This window comes from Marmota monax, unplaced genomic scaffold, assembly GCF_021218885.2.
Source record: "Marmota monax isolate L192 unplaced genomic scaffold, Marmota_monax_Labrador192_F-V1.1 WCK01_AAM20220418_F8-fsc00440, whole genome shotgun sequence".
Taxonomy (NCBI): Eukaryota; Metazoa; Chordata; class Mammalia; order Rodentia; family Sciuridae; genus Marmota; species Marmota monax.
In genome coordinates, this window is record NW_026693298.1 from 332,028 (window position 1) to 352,941 (window position 20,914).

A 20,914-nucleotide genomic window follows, 5' to 3' on the forward strand; every position below is an offset into this window, starting at 1 on the left:
TCAGGGTGGGCCTCTCCTTCCTGCTTCAGGCTGAACATCAGCTCCACTCAAGCCCTGTCTCTGGGAGACTTCCAACAGAGCAGATTCCTCAGATACCCTGGTGCAGATTCTGGCCCAGTCCAAACCCATGAGGGATGATGCTTCATGCCCCGTTTTCTTCATAATCTTTCAAAACTCTTTTCAAAATAGTCTTTCTTTGCATTTAAACCTCATGCTTTTCCTCACACTGTTAACTGGGACAGAGGCAATTCACTTTGTCTTAGATGTGAACTCATGACTTTAACTTCTCTTTGTTGAACTCCCCTAATCTTGCCTGGTTCTCTTCCCCCCATGCCCACTGAGCACTAAGCTATGTTAATCAGTGTCCTTCCTAAGGCTATTGTCCCTGTCTGTAAGAATAAGTCTCGAACTTCCTGGTTCCCTTAAATTTTTTACTCAATTGGTCCATGTGGTCACACATTCTGTTTCCTTCTTCACTAAGTTTCTGTTGTTATCATGTTAACTCATTAAATACTGATGTATTATTATCCAAGTATTCTTTTCTCCTATCTTATTTTTAAAACCAGTGGGAGCATTTTCACATTTTAGGGGGGAAATTGAAAATACAAAGGTATCAAACATGCTTGACTTCATAGCCAGTACAGATTTTATTTTTGTAGTTTAATCCCTGGGTTTCAATAAAGCTCAATTACAATAGAAATATCCACAAATAGAGTGAAGGAGCATTCATTCACATTTTGGAAATCTTCGGGCTACTATATCCAATTGTTTTAATATTCTGCCACAAACAAAACCATTGTACTGTAAATGAGAAAAAGGTAACTGATGTCCATGTCGGCTATGAAAAACATGTATCACTTTGCTTCTACATAATGCCATTATCTTTTTCTGATGCTCATAAACCAAGTAATGAATGTTTTAAACTTTAAAAAGTGTTTAGGGCCATTATGAAGATCTAGTTTGCTAGTCAATTTGTTACAGAAAAAAAAAAGAGTGTGCATGCTCTTCCCATAAAGGAAAGTTATTGTTTCAGACAATGAGGTCTATAAAAAGCTGTCTCCATGCAAAATTCTGGTGTTTTACCTTCACATTTCTGTTTTTGTTGGGCCATAAAAAGTTAAGGACACTAAAGAAATACCACTAAATTTTGACAATTGCTATAAAAACACATTCTTAGATTCTAGATTTCAGACAGCAATACTATCTGTGTGAAAGTCAATTCTATTGTGTATCCTGTCAATATTTTAATTATTCAAGAACTGTCTTTTGAAATAGACTTTTGAAAGTAAGGGTTTCCCTGCTTGGTTTCTGCACACTTAATTCTCAATTTTCTTGAAGTAATTTATTAGTGTTTGGTTCAATGAAATTTTTCCCAATCTTGTCCAAGAATTGTCCACCTCCCTTCCCACATTGTAAATTAATAAATTATGTAATAGATGTTGATAATGTGATTGAGTTATATATGTACCTGTGTATTTGTATTTTAATAAAAAAGACCCTACATAAGTATATATTTATTTACAACTGCACAGAATGTTCCTTAGTAGCAACTCACCCTGCTCGAGGACTAACTCACTTGTCTAGAATTATTTGGGAATCTGAGCTTAGAATAAGGCTGGCATTCTAAAATTCTTTCTGTCTTCTAAAATTTACTAGTGGCAATTTAACATGTTCTTGACGACAGAGGTCAGCACTATAACTACCAGTTATTAGAACAACCTCTGGGAGTTTTTCTTTCTTGCATGTATAAGTTTAATTTTCCTAACTCCTCTTTCTTCTCTCTTTGCCATCAGGGTATCCACCCTGACTTTTTACTGTGCATCTAAATTTTCTAGTTCATGTCTACAATGCAGACTGGGAATTCCAGTGGTTAGTTGTTAAACTTTGTCTAAAATACAGAACAACTTCTGTGTTCTTGACTTCAGTTTCGCCTTCTTAATAGTATTTACTCTATAAAAATTTACCAAATAAATGTTCCCTGGATGTGTGTGGTCAGTAGTCACACTGGGGCAACTGTGCTACACTAATACATAGGCTTATATCTGGAAATAGCAAGATGCTCTTTCCAGAATACATGGAGAATGATTGTCACACATCTTTCATAATTGGTATTATATAATCCAAAGTAGGAGATAATTGGAGAACATAGAAATAGAGAACATTTTTCAAATCTGCCATTTTCTTACTCCTAACACCTAACTACCCACACTTGTCAGCAGTTCTCATGCTGGCCTGGTTTCCCCTGAGACAGGAGTCTGGTAACTTGCATGATACTTCCACACTGCAGAAACTGCAGAGCAGGGCCACACTTCTAAACCTGCAGCTTGCCAGCACAGCTGAGCCCAGATTCTGCAAAAACAACTCTACCAACTTTATTCAGCATAAAAAGCATATTTGTATCTGAATCAAAAGACCAAGTAATTGGTCTTAAATGTGACCATCTGAGGATGGCTTGGTCCTTAATATGCTACTAAATTCTTACTGATAGATAGATGTTTATGAATAGATATCATCTACAAGAAAGACGTGTGGACAGGTACTGCTTGGGTTAAATGCTGAGAATAATTGTTACACATCTTTCATAATTGGCATTATATAATCTAAAATTGGGACATCTTTGCTCAGCCAAGCAGTGGGGTACAGAGACAAGTGGATGTTGGTGTTGGCCCTTCAGGGGCTTACAGCCCAGATTCTCTTCTAGAGTCAGTCTTAGCCGCTTAGCAAGGACTTGTGGTATGAAGGGATAAATGATCTATGACACTGCTCTTGACCTTCGCTGGTTAGATGAAAGGTGGATCTTGGTATTCAACATGTCTTTTTTCGCTTGCTGCTTCTAAGATTTTCCTTTTATTACCAGTTCTGAGCAACTGAATTATAATGTACTTTGGTATCGTTTCTTCATGCTTCTTGTTTTTTGGGTTCCTTGAGCTACTTGAATCTGCAAATTTCTGGTTTTCATAAAATGTGAAGAATTTCAACCATTATTTCCTTAAATATTTTCTTTTCTGTTCTCTTCCTTCCCTTGTGGGAGGGTTCACTGCATTTCTCAAGACTACTCGATTCTCAAGATGCACTCTGCATTCTTCTTTTCTTTTGGATAATCTCCCATATTGTCTTCAAGTTCACACATTTTTTTCCCTTTACAATAATCTTCTATTAATTCCATTTAAATGCAACGAAATGCCATAGTTTCAGACATGTTATTTTCAACTCTAGAAGTTTGATTTGAGTCTTTTACATATTCCTGCCAGATCCTCCTAACGTTTTGAACATAAAGAATCTGAGTTTAAAAGTCAAAGTCTTATATTCAAAATCTTCCAGTGCCCAAAGACATTTCATGATTTTTAAATTATCATAATAAGGAACTATATCTTTTTCAGGGACCATGGTAGTTGGTTAAATACAGAACTTAGATAGCACATTAGATTTGTCACCATCTGGATATCCAGGTCTTTGTACCTCAGGTTAGTCTCAGCTCACAGTCCCCTTCCTTTCCATGCCTATTGAGGTAGTGCTATAAGGCAGGGGTGCTGGTGGGGACTCTTGGTCACAAAACGTGACAATCCTTGGGCCATGCCATCTTGTTCCCATCTTTGCATCCAGGTGGTGATGGATCTGCATGGTAGAGTGCTTGGCAGCTATGGTCTTCTCTGTTTGAAGATGACACATGTGAGACCCACGAGAGGTGTAACCTGCCCAAGATCACCACCCTCTGAAAAGGCAGGTCCTGGGTTTGAACTGTGGTTTGAATAAAAAATTACTGGACTATGTTAAGCTTACAGGGACATGAGATGTGAGGGACACTTCAAAGAAGTGATTTCCATTAATGACCTTCCTAGTCCTATAAGGCCACACTCTGGCCTTCTGCCTAGTGGGACTCTGCTTTTGAATGTTGTCTGGACCTTTCTCTGGTTGAAAGTAGGAGACATCTTCCAGCCTGGCTTGACCTGAGTTCTGTAGGTAGAAACACTAGGGATGTTTTACAGGCAGGGAGGGAAAGGGACAATCATGTTCATTCCTCAGGATCTCAAGGAAGCTTGAGCCTGTCCACACAGCAGCAAGCAGCTCCCCAGGCACACTCAGGGACCAGGCCCATGAGTTGTGATGTCACAGCTGGAAGGAAAAGCTGGGGCAATGGAAGAGAGAGAGAGAGAGAGAGAGAGAGAGAGAGAGAGAGAGAGAGAGAGATATGATAAGAAGGCTGACATTGGACCGTATGAGCACAAGGAAATGTGCAGTCACATGATAATCTGAGGCCAGGACAAGTGACATCTTTGCCTCTGAGCTTCTGAAAATTCTGTAGCTATGTGTCAATGTTAACATCACTTTGAAGAGAATGAATGTCAAAGCAAAGAGTGGTTTATGAACATCCCAAATCCTGACTTTGATATTAAATGGATGGAACATGATGGCAAAATCAAAACTTTTTTTTTTTTGATGTTTTTTTTCTTTGCGTTTCCCCATACATTCTATCTTCATTTCTCTAAGAGTGGTCACACATTTTTATACTTTAATGCAACAAGGCAAATTGGAGCTTGTAACTATGATGACCACAGTCAAGAATTTTTTTTTTTCCCCCTGGTGAATCTTTTCCTATCAAAAATCGGGGTCTTGAGAATTTTCTGTGAAAATCAAGCAGGAATAGTGTCAGTTTATAAGGACTTGGAGAAAGGACCCTCTTAATCTCATAAAACTCATACATTTTTAAAAATATTTTTGCAAACGGAATTAACAATACTGTTCTCTTCTGTAAGCTGACGATTTAAAAATGCAAGGGGTCTTCTTGTGGGCTGGGATCCAGTACAACATCTAGAATACTCATATGGGTGTTTGCAGATTAGCTTCCTTAACAGCCAATGATGGTGCTTTGAAAACATACACATGTCACAATTGTCCCTGAAAGTCAAGCAGCTCAGCTGTCCCCATAGAATCACAAGAATTTCACAGCCTTTTCAATGATCATATTATTCACCAGTGGTCTTCAAAGACCTCTGAAACCTTAAGAAGAATTTCATTTTTTAGTTTTTTTTTTCAACTTTCTAAGCCCAACAACTCAATATAATTGTTTTTTTCCCTAAACCTGTTTGTTAGAATGCACCCCTTGGAACTACACTTGCATTATTTTCTCAAGACTTGCTGCAACTCCAGATTCTTTTGTATTGTAACGAACTAGCCATACCTTCCAGCTCCCTGCAGCCAAGTTCTGCAGGGCACCTGCCGCCCCTTCCAGCGTGTCTGGGTTTGAGCACTCAGAGAGCAGTGTGAGGTAGGGTTTGACTATGGAGGGGTTCCACAGCATCTGGATCCCTTTGGGTGGTTCTGCACAGTCTGGAAGAGGTCCTACTCCATCCCACTCGTGGAAGAAAAATGAGAGAGTAAACGTCTTTAACAACTTCCTCATATTTCCATCTTCAAACATCACAAACAAAACAAAAGCAGGTGTTATAGAATCCAGTGAATATTGGCGACAGGGAGGGTCACCTGTTCAGGGATTAGGAGAGCCATTCCTGCCACAGAGAGCTTAGGATGGAGTTTGTGGGGGGTTGGGATATGTATAAAAGTGACTGCAATTGCAAGCCACCCAGGATTAGCTCTCTGAGAACTATTCTGACACAACCTACACAGCAAAGAACAAGCAGAGATGGGGCGGTTTTGGATGGGTGGAGGAAGGCTAAAGATCGAGGTAGTACATATTATATTTACATATATCAACTATTGCATAGGAAGTTATCAACAATGGAAAGCCTGCACTAATGTAAAATTATAATAATTTATGCATAACTCAGGCATAACTGTGGTTAATTCTTATATAATTTGTAAATACATATTTGCTTGATTTGTGGTACCATATTGCATCTAACAAAAAAATGACAGAATGGATGAAAGAGAAAAAATTGCTATGGTTTATTAGATGCACTGACATGAGCTATAGGCAAATCTGGATCTTACAGCAATCCCGATAGTTAAATTTGCTTTGAATTAAACATAATGAATAATGGGAGAACATGTAATTAAAAATTAATTACACATAATTTTAAGATTATGGGTTATATGCACAAAGAAATACCAGTCCACCAATAGAAATGAGAGTTATAAAGATTATAGCAACTTGGACAAATGATAACAATAAAAGTTAAATGAACAAATAAGATTCAAAGCACAATGGGAGATGGTGCTTTTCCCTAAGCAACATGCATCATAAAAACATGCAACAATTATAAAAGATGCTTTGATAAAACGTTTCTTTCATTTTTGTCTACACTTCAAATCTTCTATCTTCACTATGACTTTTAAAAATATTAAAATTTGAAATAATGATTCTGACCTTTGATTACATGAAGTTTCTGACTTTTGTGAAAAACAAAGGCAATTATTATAAAGGACAGAAATGAAATATGCATATATTTGGGGAAAATATTTTCATACTTCTGAGAAAAACCACAGTAAAACAAAGCTATTCCTTTATAATTTTAGGGTGGGGTACCAATCCGTTCAGCCCATTTGTATCCATTAATGTATTTAAAATCAATATAACATATATGACACACACTAAGCTTCCTCACAGTCATTTTATATACATCCATCTGTATGTAGGTGTGTATATGTAAATAAATGTGAAAACAAAACTCTATTCCAGAATCTGAGTTAAGTTCCTTAGTCTTGAAATTTTTACTGGAAGAAAATAGACATTTGCCTCATATCCTTGCAACATTAAAATGGAAATGTTGATAGAGATACTATAAAGTTATTTAACTGTCACAAATAATTTCCAGAATTTTATTACTTATTTTCCAAGAGACAAATTCAAACTCCATCACCTTTTCCTCTCCATTATCATACAGCTTAGCTTAGGTCAGAGCTAAATGATGTCAATTGATGGATGTTGGACATCCCACTAAAGGTCATTTTCAATGAGTTTGTCACTCAGTTTCAAGTTTATAAAAAGGAGGCTCAGTACATAAAGCATCTTGGTTTTTTAAATCAAAAACATTTATAGATAACTTTGCATGAAGCCTTTAGATGACTATTCATGAAGCCTGCACACCTCTTCCAAGTATTAACAAAAACACTGAAAGTCAAACGCCCTTGTCGTACTGCTCCTGGTTCCTTATTTGAGACCTGCCCCGCTCTTTGAGTTGGACAGAAAGGACACTAGGGAAAGACACAAGTCATTTTGCAAGTGTGTCAACTTGGATGATGAAGCAGTAGTAACACTGGCTTCACAAAGGAAGCCAGATAGAGCAGGGAGTCTAGCTACTAATGTAACAAGAAATAGAAAAATATTGCATTGGCTATTTTGTTTGTTCTATTTTCTACTTTATCATCCCCTTAAACATTTTAAATTAACATTATCATTTAAAGACCTAATAAGATCTGGAAAAATAAGAATACAAAATGTCAACTCAACAAGGATGAGATTTCCCTCTTCCAGAAGAGCTGATAGGTGAGCAGGGGGCGTAGGGAAGTAGTGTCTGCGGGCTCATCACAAATGTGACAGCTGAAGTGTAAAAAGAGGGAAAGCAACCGCATTATCTTTTGCTGGCTCTTCTCTTGTTCCACTTTTCCAACTTCTCCACAATAAAGCAGGATTAATAGTTATAGCAGTAGACAACTTTCTTTAGCTCTGAAATGCCATCTATGTAGCTCTTAAATACCTTTTATTACATTCATTTCTTAATAGCTACAGAGACACTCTGAAGGAAATAAAAGCACAATGGATGTGAATATAGATAATCTTTGATAGCAACTAGAGATACAGTTCAAAAGGGATTCTTTGCTATTTCGGAACATTGATGGCCCCCTGGCAGGTTAACACAGAAGAAAAAGAACTATTTCAAAGCCAGTTGATGTAACTGACCTTTATTCAAACTTTCATTGAGTTAATAGGGGCAAATGTATCAGTATCCATTAAAGAAGAGATTTTCATTAATGAAAATGACTGGACTTTTTCAAGGGTTATGTAAACATATTTGACATTATTTTGTCTAGCTAACCAACATCAACCAGGCAACAGAGCAGTGGTGCAGCTAGGGTCACACTTTGAAGTAGATAAAATTGTTCTGTAGTTGAAAACTTTCAATGTGATTATTTCTCTTGAGAAATAATCCTTGAGAAATTGTGGGATATGAAACTCTTACTAAAACAGAAATACATCATTTATAAATTTAGATACACAATGCTTTTGTCCTAACATTTCTACTGTATGGTACATTAAGTAAAGGCAAGTGATGACTAAATCTTTAACATGTTCAAAAGGCTGACCAAACAAATAGCTATTTCGTCCCACAGAACACAGAACTGAATTTGTAAACCTTGTGCCAACTGTGTTTGATATCCACTCTATCTTGAGGACATATAACTGAAAATTCTTGGAATATTAAAGAAGAATGAAATTAGGGCATTTGCCTATAAATGGATGGAGCTGGAGAATATCATGCTAAGCAAAATAAGCCAATCCTAAAAAAACCTAAGGCTGAATTTTTTCTCTGATATGTAGATGTTAATTCACAATAAAATAGTGGGTGGGGCTAGGGAAGAAGAGAGTTACTTTGGATTAGATAGAGGGGAGTGAAGGGAGGGAAAGGGTATGGGGTAAGAAGGATAGTAGAATGAATCTGATAATTATGTCTTGTTTGTGGCAATGTAGGATTTTATGCATATATTTAGAGTTCATCAAGCTAAGGATTAAGTAGGTTATAACCAATCAATGAGATTTTCTCATGGAAACACACACAGCAAGTGCTAAGAACAGTGCTTGTAGGAGAGCCTGTCAGCTACTTCTCAAACTCTCTGCCATGAAGTACTGGTGGGGACAGGCTGGCAGCAGAACAATGAAAGTGCTTAGAGGATGTGGAAAACAGATCATGGAACAAACCATGAGGCTGGTTTTTCTCATCCCAAATAGCGACTCCCTCCAAAACATACCAGCAGATTCTGTACTGGCCTTGAATGTACAACTCTGCTAATACCATCAATTAAAAAAAACAGTACATGGTTTATTATCCAATTTCAAAATTGTCTAGAATTAAAAAATGTATTTGCCTATCCAGAAGGTAAAGTTTCAAATCTTTTTGGAAAGGAAGAGAATTATATGCTTCTAGAGTTACCAATTTAAACACAAGGCTTTTTGACAGGACTGTGGTCAGGGCAGAGGATGTAGGATGGCGTTGTTAACCTGAGAGGGAATATGATGTGTGGGATGTGCAGGTGGCTGCAAGGGTCCTGGGTGCCATGCAGCTAGACAGCAGCAAGGGCTTCTAGTGCTCAGGAGCAAGGCACGTAATTGTGGTAACTGAGGCTGACAATGGCTTAAGGGCACATTTCAACACAGCCAGCAGAGAGGATTTAGAATGTTCTGTTTGAGGTGATGGACGTACCAGTTCTTCTGATCTGATCATTATGTGTTGAATACATGCATTGGAATATTATACCATAACTCATAAATACATTATGTGCCAATTAAAATTCAAAAATATTTAAAAATATTTTTGGTTTCCTTGTAGAGGCTAAGTTCTATTTGAATAATTTCTATCTTAGTTGGTTTGAGGATGGACTAGTAGAAGCCATTTGCTCTTTATGTGAAGAGAATGATAAAACTTAGGGAAGAAAATTTGAAAGTTAAAAAAAAATCATAAAATAAAATCCCCAAACTAATCACTGAATGAATAAACAAAAAGTTCAAGATGTCAATACACTTTACAGAGACTGTACGACAGGAAGGGCTCTTTGAGGCACAGAGACTCACAGGACAACTATCATTATCACATTCATAAAAGCCCCTATTGAATAAGGAGAATTAAAAGACAGCTTGTCTTCCCTTTGAACTAGCTTACAAGGTCCCCAGTCTCTGGTCCCCTACACCCTATGCTGGGGGTACTGAGGAGATACAAACAGGAAGCATTTGCTAAAAGGGGAGAAGGATTTCAAGGAGAAGTCCATGTCTTCCCAATGTGCCTTGTTTTAGTCTCAGCCAGTCAAGTCTGCCTTCCCCAAAGAGGCTTTCCTGCTGAGCTGTATCTTGGGACATAAATAGCAAAGGCTGGCATTGCCGGCAGAGCCCATCTCTATTATCTAGATTTCTCTACCAGCCAGGGAACATCAAAGCTCTTGCATATATGCAGCATAGCTTTTCAAAATGGGATTTCAGTGAAACAAACAGACCAAAGATGCTGTAGGACTAAGGGAAAGAGTCTGCATCAACAAAGGAACACTCTGGTTTTAAGATCCCATTCTTCCTTCCCAGGGGAAGGAAACCAAAGCACAGTGAAATACTGGAAGAGAAGATGGCTCTGTGTAGGTAAACTGTCTGGGGATGTTCTCTCAAGCAGGATTTGGTTTAATCAGGCTGCAGTCAGCACTCAGCACTTTAGAAAATACTTAGGACCAAATCCCACATCCACTCATTGTCTGCTGCCACTGTTGCTTGGCTCGTCTGAACTGCCGAGATACTAGCTGATTTGCTTTCACAGTATTTTATGACCACTTACAACCTTTTGGAGGTGAGAATAGAAAGGGCAGGTGAGGATTGGTAGCACCAATTTATCTGTAAAAAGCCATAAGACACATAATTCTTTGTGTTGACTCCTGGGAGTTTCAAAGGCCAGGAGAGTTCCAGTGCTGCCTCAAGGCTGAGGCTGAGGCTGAGGCTTTGCAGAGAGAAAGCAGAACTGGTGGTCAGTTAGCTGTGTCTGTGTGGCACTGCAATGTCAGACTTTCCCCTGTACAAGACAGGAGGGCTCTGGCACTTGAGAAATTAGAAACCTCTGTCAAGAAGAGGCAGGGTAGGGTGCTTTCTGAAAAAGGCTCAAGACAAGAGACCTTCCAGGCTACCTGCCAATACACTTCCCTGCATGTGCATGGGGCTGGGAGTGGGCACACAACCTTTGGGAAGAGGGAGGGAGGTTGGAAGAATGAGGCTGGCTGATGTGTGTGCCCTGAGAGGCCTGCTACCATGGCTGCTCAGCATCACGGGACTTTCCTGACCCTTCTTCAAGTCACTGCTGGAACCACCTGGAACAGCAGGACACTCCCCTGTCATTCTCTCTGCTCCCAAGTTCCCCTCCCAATCCAGGGAATCTGAGATGCGATGCTCCCTGTGATCTGCTTGCTAAAGGGGCTTTGTGACCTACATGTCAACATCCCTCAAGATCACCATGGAATCTTGGTTGTTTGGTGATTCAGCCCTCAAAAGAGAGCTAGGACTGGGGATGTGAGTCAGTGGTAGAGCATTTGCCTAGCATGCATGAGGTTCTAGATTTAATCTCTAACACACACACACACACACACACACACACACACACACACACACACCAGTATAGTACCCTGGAGTGGACTTAACAACCAAGGCAATGTTCCCTCTCAAAGTACAGCTGATAATCTCTGCAGAGATATCTGGTTATCATAGCAGGGGCAGGGTGGGGTTTGGTGGTGCTAATGCCATCTGGTAGGACCCAGGTATGCTTATAAACACCCCACAATGCACAGCACAGACCCATAGCAGAGAATCACTCAGCTGCAAATGTATCTAGCAGCAAAGCTGAGGAACTCTGGTGCAGTGGTCAAAGACAGAGTATTGGTGGCATGGAGTACTGAGTGGCAAAATGTAATTAAGACAACTTGATGAGACAGCTGAAACAGAGCTTTAAGTCTGGAAATTCACAGAAAATAAATAAGCAACACTTTCAGATGCTTCTGGAGGTGAGGAAAAGGCAGAAGAAAAATCTCATTCATAGATACAGGAGAGTTTCTGCATCAAAACGTGCAGCTGATCTTTGCAAGAGCAAGTGGTTCACTGCTTCTAAGACATGATATTCCATGTCTTGAATCAACAAGCTCCTGGCATATGGTGGGGTTTTCACAGAGCAAGACTAGACTGGAAGCAGCCAAGAGGAGTGCTTGGCAGCTGAAAGAAGCAGATGGCTGGAGAGGAAATGGTATTGAACACAAAAGAAAAATTATGGTTACTAATAAGAAAAGGAAAACCGCTGGAGAGAAGAAAAACAACTTGTGATGCTAGGAAATGAAAAGCTTAGAGTTTCAACAGTGTCATGACAGGCAGATCCATGAAGTGATAATAAGGAAATCAACTCCATATACCTAAATTGTCATTGGCAATGTGATAGATAAATTTTTGTTCATGTATCAAAAGCCTTTAAACATTCATTTGGTCTAGATATTTCATTTTGAAGATGTATCTTTAAGACACAATTAAGGAGGTAGGTGAGTTTTAACTACATGGGTGTTTATTACAGTTTACACTAGTGAAAAATTAGAAGCAACTTCATTTTCTAAAAAAAGGGACTGGCTCACCACATCATGGTATGCCAGACAGTGGAATTCTCTCTAGCTCTTCAGCATTGCAGCATAAAGAGAAACTTGCTGGCAGAGAGAAAGGTCATGCTGTCCAGTGACAAACTGCCACAGCACAGTCTACTATCCCCAACCTGCTCTCCCCTGCAGAGCTGTCAAGGTGGCAGGAGAGAAACCCCCTGGGTATAGGTGAGAAGGGGCTGTGTAGTTTCCAGAGAATGTGCAAACAGTAAAATACATAAAAATTATTATTGTTATTAGTAGTAGTATATGCAAAAAATGTGGAATGAGTTCAGTGATAAGACACTTCTCTCATAGGAACAGGGAGCTCCTACTAAATTCCCTTAATTAGGTCACCACGCCTCATTTTTCTGTATTAACAAAATGCCCAAGGATCACGCACAAAGGGTCCTGGTGACTAAATTCCTGCTTCCCTGGCAGCTCGGGTATTACTGTGAATCTTGCAGGGCACCTGGGTACCAGTAACAGTGATCTGTGCAGTGTCGGGGTAGGGCAGGGCTCTCCTGTCTTTCCTCCATCTATCTATCTGTCTATATAGGTGCAAAACCCAAGGGCAAGGCAGCACCTAGTCAGGTGCTCTCATTGGGAGGGTTTGGTAAACACTTGCCAGGGCCCTGCACCCCTGGAGGGAGGTTGAAGAGGTCAAGAATCAGGGCTCAATCTTTACCCACAGATTCCTTCCTTTCAGGTTGAGGATGAGAGATACAGCTTGACTCAGGACAGGGGAAAAAGTGGGGCTGGGCTTAGTTCTCAGAGGGCTAATGAACCAGTGCTGTCAAAGAGAGTGTGAGCATGCATCTCCCAAAGTACAGGCATGTGTAAGATGAATACATAAATCCAGGAGTGGTCCGAAGTACACAGAGCTGTAAACCACTAGAGAACTGGAACCTAAAACACATGCTAACCCTGATACATTCAAGGAGAATTCAGGAATTAGACTTAAGAATGCATTCTCATTGATTCTTACTCAAAATATCTTCTTTAGCCTTACTTTTACTGGAGGCAAAATTATTTCTGAAATTGTTTAGAAATTCTGCACTGTGATCTTGACAAATGTATTTGCATATTTATCTTGAATTCAAAGACTGTCAATGGAGGGTGTTGTGAATTCCAACCTATTTTCCAGGCCAGTCAGGTTCCAAGTTAGTATAACCCTCAGAAGCTGGATATATGACCACAGTGTCCAGGGCAATCTGGACTTGTGACCTCAGCATCCAGGGAAGGACATGGATGTGAGACACCAGTGTGGGGAGAAATAGGGAAATCCTCTGCTCATTCCAGCACATGTGTTGTCACACATTATTATCACTCAGGCTCAATTATTGACTTGGCAGCCCAATAATCAAACCCCTTTTTTTCTGCCAAGTTCAGGATTCACTGAAAAATATGACACAGGACACAGATGGAAACTCAACTGTCTGTTACAGCTCGGAATGCTAAGAGGGCATTAAAAAAATTCATTAATTATTTTAATGTACATAAAATTTGGGTAAAACAGACACAAAACTACCTTCTTAACCATTTTATATAGTTTAGTAGTATTGTGTGTGATCACATGGTTGTGATAAATAATATTTTAAGGAAATAACTTTTCATCAAAATTGTTGCAAAAAAATCCATAATGAACATATCACCATTTTTGGTAAAGATGGGCTCCAACCTGGCATAGCTCATTCCGCCTCGCTTTAGCTTCAACCCAGCCCTGCATGGCAGGCACATTCCCATTTACAGACAGAGACACTGAGACACAGAGCTGCTGCCTCAGTGACCCCAGTTACCCAGCCGAGGTCTGCAGTCAGTTCGGGAATGGATGCGGCTACTATACAGTTGGATTTCACCTCATATCAACATCACGTGCACCTCAAAGATATTGTCCCTGACTGATGCTCTTTCTGTAGCTTCTAGGACACAGTCCAGGATCAGCAAAGGGGCCCAGTGCTATCCTAGGTCCCTCCTGCCCCATGCCACCACCTAATCTCCCCTGTATCCTCCTCCCCTCTGTGAGCACTGCCACATTTCTAGAGCACAGAGGCACTTCCTGCTAGTCAAGCTTCCATGGTTCCACAGAAACATGACCCTCCTTCCTGACCCACCTCAACTCCCACTAACCTGTCCCCTCTCAGGACCCTCTTTGTCAACCTCTCCCTGGCGAGCCACACAGAGCCACTTGCTGGCCCCCAAAAGTGCACACAGGTACTGTGCCCCTCCTGCCCCTGGATCTTTCAGCCTGGCCTGCTCTCCAACCCCCTCAGCAGGACCATCACCTGAGAGGTCCTCTTAGAGTCCTGTAGGAGAAGGCACTGGGGTCCTCCCAGTTCTCCACGGTGTTTTTTAACAGCACTAGGTGCACCCATTATGCACCATGGGTTAGGTTTCCCTCAACTCTTTAAGGTCATAAATTCTTATCTTTGTTTCTACCATACTTAGCAAAATCCTGGGCACATACTAGAAATTCAATATATGCTTGTGCAGAGGAAGAGTGATCATCCATTTTATGCAAGCTTTAGATGTAGCACTTAGCCAAGAAGAACATGAGATGGTTATAGCTGTTCTACTTATCGCCTGGGGGTATGGGGTGTCTGACCACAGTGATCAGCAAGGACAGGCTGACAGCAGGGAAGCACCAGGAGGAAAGCTTTCTGTCCAGATTCAGAAGCCCAGGCTGGAAGCCTGGTGCATGGTTTTCCACCAAAAATGCCAGGATAAATGGCCAACCAGGTAAGTTTTTTTCTTATTTAAAGTTGGAGGAAAACATATCATTTGTAAGGCTGTCCTGAGGATTAAGGAATGATCAGAATTATTAAAGAGGGTTTTTACCCCTATAAAGCACTCTAGTGATATTATTTATGGATTTTTAAACAGTACTGTTAAGGTGACAGTCCAATAGCTTCCTCCAAATGAGGCAGATGAGGAATCCAGTATCCTAAGAACCAGGAGCTATCTGAGCAAACTGCAAGGACAAAATGTACTCAACAGGCCAGTGACAGCTCTCCAAGAGAAAATTCAGTCTTCTGTTTGACAAAAATAATTGAGAAGCTGTTTTCACTTGGCAGAAATATCACATATGCCCATGCTGGAAAACAAGTAGGCATGTGGCTCTAACCAAGGGATAAGTCTCACATGGAAAGGGGTGGCCATGCCGTGACTTCATCTCTGCCATTGATCCCAAGGGAACCAGCAGTGTGGAAAGGTCCCTTGCCTTGGTGACAATGAGCACTGGATGGGTATCAGATAACTTAGCAGCGAGGGAAGGGCCATTCCCTCATACATCACTCGCTCATTTATTTAGCAGCTACTTACCAGGGGTCTACAAGGTGCCAGAAATTGTTCCAGTGAAAGAGATTATTTCTACAGTAATAAAGATGTGAGTCTCTCATGCTTGAGAAGGCAGTTGGTGGAGCACCCAGGTTCCAACCCTAGCCCCCAGGCAAGGATGACATTCCAAATTATGACAAGGACTGGAGCAGAAGCCCAGGGTGCCTTGGAAATGCCTCAAGGCCACACTGATTTACATGGGGGCAAACTGGCAAGGAAAGTATCTCTGAATAGGGATCATTTAAGTTGATATAAAGGTAAAGAGGTGGGAATAAAGTTCTCGGTATGGTGGGAGTCATGTGTGGGCATCCTGAGCTGAAATGATCTCACTGATGGAGATTCCTCAGGAAACTTGGAATGGAACCACCATTTGACCCAGTTATCCCATAACTCTGTTTATAACCAAAGGACACAGTCACATCAATGTTTATAGCAGCTCAACTCACAATAGCTAAACTACAGAACCAACTTAGGTATCTTTCAACAGATGAATGGATAAAGAAAATGTGGTGTATATACACAATGGAATATTACTCAACCTTAAAGAATAATAAAATGATGGCATTTTCTGGTAAACGGATGGAGCTAGTGAATTATCATGCTAGGCAAAATAAGCCAGTCCCCCCAAAGCCAAAGGCTGAATGTTTTCTCTGATATGTGGATGTTAATTTACAATAAGTGTGGGAGCTAGGGAAAAACAGAAGTACTTTGGATTAGATAGAGGGGAGAGAAGGAAAGGGAGGAGCCATGGGATTAGGAAGAATAGTAGAATGAATTGGACGCTATTACCCGATGTACTATCATTACACAACTGGTGTGAGTCCACAATCATGTACAACAAGAAAAATGAGAAGTTATACTCCATTTATGTATGATGTGTCAAAGTGCATTCTGTTATGTATAACTAATAGGAACAAATTTTAAAAATAGCAAAAAAAGTCTTACTGCATAGAGCAGAGGTGATGGGTCACTATTGCAAACATGGATTCAGGGTGAGTGACATCAAGGCCATTGTCCCAATAATCTACTAAACAGGGCAAAACCCTTCTCTGGTATGAAGATAAATGAAAAGGAAGATAATGAATGAAAAAGAAGAGTCTCAACTCAAAGACATAATGGAGGTGGCCACACCAGAGAGTATACAGAAGAGCTGTGGAAAATAGTTTGGTGGTTACTCGAGATGCTATTCATAGTGTTACATATGATCCAGCAACTCTGCTCCACATTAACTACCCAGACGAATTGAAGACAAATACCTATATGCATGTTAATAATACACTATTCACAGTGGCCAAAGAGTGGACACAGGCCAATTTCCATCAATGAATGAGCAGATACATAAAATATGGTACATTCAAACGATGGCCTATTATTCAGCCATAAAAAAAGACTGAGGTACTGAAGCATACTACAATATGGATGAATCTTGAATACATTGTTATACCTAAAAAAGCCAGTCAAAGGCCTTATGTGTTGTGATTCTATTCATATGAAATATGCAAAACACGTACTTTCATAGAGATAGTGCATGCATTGGTAATTGCCAGGTCTAGGGGAAAGGATATAGTGGTAACTACTTAGTAGCTCTGGGGGTTTCTTTGGGGTGATGAATCTCTTTTGGAATCAGATAAAGGTGGTTTGTACTACCTTTTAATGTGCTACATTTCTCTGATTTGTTCACTTAAAAATGGTTAGTTTTATGTTGTATGAATTTCATCTATTTTTTTTATTTTTAATAAAAAAAAAATATGAAGGGGAGAAATTTCTAAGGGGAGGGGTTTGTGACAGGACCCAAATAGTCATCCACTAGGCAGAGAGTCTCCTTGTTGCTGTTAGTCAGATTTGCCCACAGGCCAGGATAATCTGATCTCCATGGTTCATTGTGCTCCTTGGCCTTTGACTTCTTCTACATAAAAGTCTTCATAGCTCAGTAAGTTTCTAAAGAGAGAGAGGAAGCCTGAGAGGTGAGACATAAAGGACCCTTTTCTCCAAAAGCATCCCTGTCCACAGTGGCCATCTGGACACTTTGGCACCTTCATTCTCAGTTTTCGTATCTTTGGGATTCGCGTGGGAGAATCTCAGCCTGCAGAGCATCCAGGCTGGGTGCTTGAGAGGAAACAAGAGGATAATCTGTCTCAATAATCTCCCCTCCAATAGGAATAAGCCCTGGAAAGTCCTAATAAACTCCGGCATTGGTTCTTTGTAAGCCTATTACCACAGGTCCGGCTGAGGACATTCCGCTCCATCTGATTTAGGAAGTGCCAGCCTCTTAATCTATTTCAGCTGCTCAGGAGTGACAGGGGTCAAGGACAAATGACATTTAACCATATTTGCTAGCCAGGATGACAGTGCTGCCTGGAGAGGAGAAATAAGTAAAGTTCCTTTCTCTTCTAGAAAGAAGCTTATCAGCACTGCTTTCATACACGTTGAGGGGAAAGACTGCCCTTCAGGCCCAGTCAGATTTTGAGCAAAGGACTAAGTCAGTCTCCTCCAGAAAGCGTGAACACTCACTTAATGTGACAGGCCACACACCACACCTCCTGGCAGGCCTTAAAAGGACATGCTTTTTGTTCTGATTTGAAATAATTATGTTTTCCAGTAAGCTTCATTTGCTCCCACCGCCTGACCCAAACCTGTGCACAAAAGAGAGGTACAAGAGCATGCATTACATTCCAGACCTGGTGACAACACTCATTTGGCAGAATCCTTGTTTGTTTATATAAATTAGCCTGCAATTAGCAATTACATTGCAGGTCCCAATTAAGGTCAGGCTAAATGCAGCTCCAGGAAGAACAATGCTCTGGACATGAAAGTCCAGATAGGACTATTATGGAGAATTATGGAGGATGATTAATCAGCTTGCCTGTTCCTGGGTATGGCCATTCTCACATAAAAATCTTTGTGCAAACACAGCTACTTTCTGGTAACAAGTTACCTTAAGAGAGAAGTAATTAGTTGTAAGAATTTATTAACTCTCATCAGTGCATCCATAGCACATCTTCCTTGCTGGTTTAGAGCCTGTTAATAGGGAATAATGATGTGTCTGTACCTCTATGGAACAATAATGCAGGACACGGGGTTAATCTGAACTCTTGGCACATCTGTCCTTTCACTTAGCAGACTGAACAACTGAAAAATGAATTTATGACACAGAGAAACACAGTGTCCTGACAGCCCAGGGTTGAGGGCTGTCAACTCATTTGCACACATTATTACTAAATGTTTCTTCTTTGTTTAAAGCTTTCCCAGGCAAGAACATGCAGACTGAGCATGCAATCTGGGCAGGGCTGTCCTCCCTTTGGCTCTTCTAATGCAGGAAAACTTTTAAATTGGTATTTCCAGAGACTCCAGTCAGTTCAGAACAAGAACTCTAGATAAGAATGGAGGAATAAGGATCCCTACATTCAGGAGCTTCCTGATTCCAGAATGAGAAGCTTTGTATGAGATGATGATGAGTTCATTACAGAAACGCATCCTAGGCTCATCATGCCAGGCAGGAACCCAGTGCAGGAACCCCAGCTCACCCCAAGGCACCTCTGCTTCCTATGAAATCCCCAACCACCATCAGCAGTCATGTTCCGAGACCCTACACCTTTCTTCTCCACCTCACAGGTGCAAAGGCTGATTGAGAGAAACCCAGAACCCAAGGGACCTAGGGAACCAGACTTGCTCATCAGCCTTTGCCCTGCAGCGATCCATCAAAGGCCCAGTGTAACTCCTGAGGACAGCACTAAGCCCACATGAGGAAGTCATTAACCCTGAAAGGGGGCCCATGAAGACAGAATGGCAACTGGAGACTTTCTACTCTTCCAAATATTCTGCATCAAATAAGGAACAATGAAAGTTTAATGCAAAATCTTCTTTGTTAATTAAGGGTCCACCAGACTCAAGAAAAAGACCATGAAGGGGCAAAGAATGATCCTGTTTCCAGAATGAGCAGCATTGTACGTGATGATCAAGAGATGCACGCAGCATGAACTTGAGCATCCCGCTCTTCACTCTACATTTAAAAGAGGCTGGGCGGTAACCTCTGAACTGGTGCTTATTGAATGCCTTCTGTGGCTCCCATGGCTCAGGTTTCTTTTCCTCCAAGAGGACTCACACCTGCAAGCTGAAGACTTCCATCTGAGTTTGATGGAGGGCACTCCACCTACAGTCTGCTATCTGTTCACTGCAATCACCTCATTGATTGTTTTGTCCCAAATCTGGTAAATGGCTTGGCTATTTTGTTAATTTATTTTATTTGGTGCATTAAAATTAGACATTAGAATAATGAATTCATTGCATCACATTTGTACATGAACATAACATAATCTGATCAATCTCATTCCCTAGTACCTTCCCTTTCTGACTTTATTTTAAAATAATGCCATTCTGATCAGGGAAAAGAGAAATGGCATGAAAACAGATGGGTTAAAAGACTGTAGAGACTTAGTATGTATGCTATTAGTAAAACTGGCTAGTCATTCTTCTTTAATTTTTATTTATTTATTTATTTATTTTTAATTTTTATTGTTGGCTGTTCAAAACATTACATAGTTCTTGATATATCATATTTCACACTTTGATTCAAGTGGGTTATGAACTCCCATTTTTACCCTGTATACAGATTGCAGAATCACATCAGTTACACATCCATTGATTTACATATTGCCATACTAGTGTCTGTTGTATTCTGCTGCCATTCCTATCCTCTACTATCCCCCCTCCCCTCCCCTCTTCTCTCTCTACCCCCTCTACTGACATTCATTTCTCCCCCTTGTATTATTTTTCCCTTTCCCCTCACTTCCTCTTGTATGTAATTTTGTATAACACTGAGGGTCTCCTTCCAGTTCCATGCAATTTCCCTTCTCTCTCCCTTTCCCTCCCACCTCTCATCCCTGTTTAATGTTAATCTTCTTCTCATGCTCTTCGTCCCTACTCTGTTCTTAGTTACTTTCCTTATATCAAAGAAGACATTTGGCATTTGTTTTTTAGGGATTGGCTAGCTTCACTTAGCATAATCTGCTCTAATGCCATCCATTTCCCTGTAAATTCTATGATTTTGTCATTTTTTAATGCAGAGTAATACTCCATTGTGTATAAATGCCACATTTTTTTATCCATTCGTCTATTGAAGGGCATCTAGGTTGGTTCCACAGTCTTGGTATTGTGAATTGTGCTGCTATGAACATCAATGTAGCAGTGTCCCTGTAGCAGGTCTACAAAGAAACTATTAGAGCTAATAAATGAATTCAGCAAAGTGGCAGGATATAAAATCAACACGCAT

General features: G+C 40.3%; 1 protein-coding gene and 1 long non-coding RNA gene across 5 annotated transcripts in view; both read right to left on the reverse strand.

Moving 5' to 3' along the window:
- Positions 1-20,914, reverse strand: part of LOC124100911 (catenin delta-2-like) — a 130,942-nt gene that overhangs the window by 33,078 nt on the left and 76,950 nt on the right. The window lies entirely within an intron of this gene.
- LOC131424638 (uncharacterized) lies at positions 624-20,344 on the reverse strand. The gene is made up of 2 exons (XR_009227995.1): positions 5,180-20,344; positions 624-4,126 (listed from the first exon to the last, which is right to left on the reverse strand). It is a non-coding gene; the product is annotated as an uncharacterized LOC131424638 (long non-coding RNA).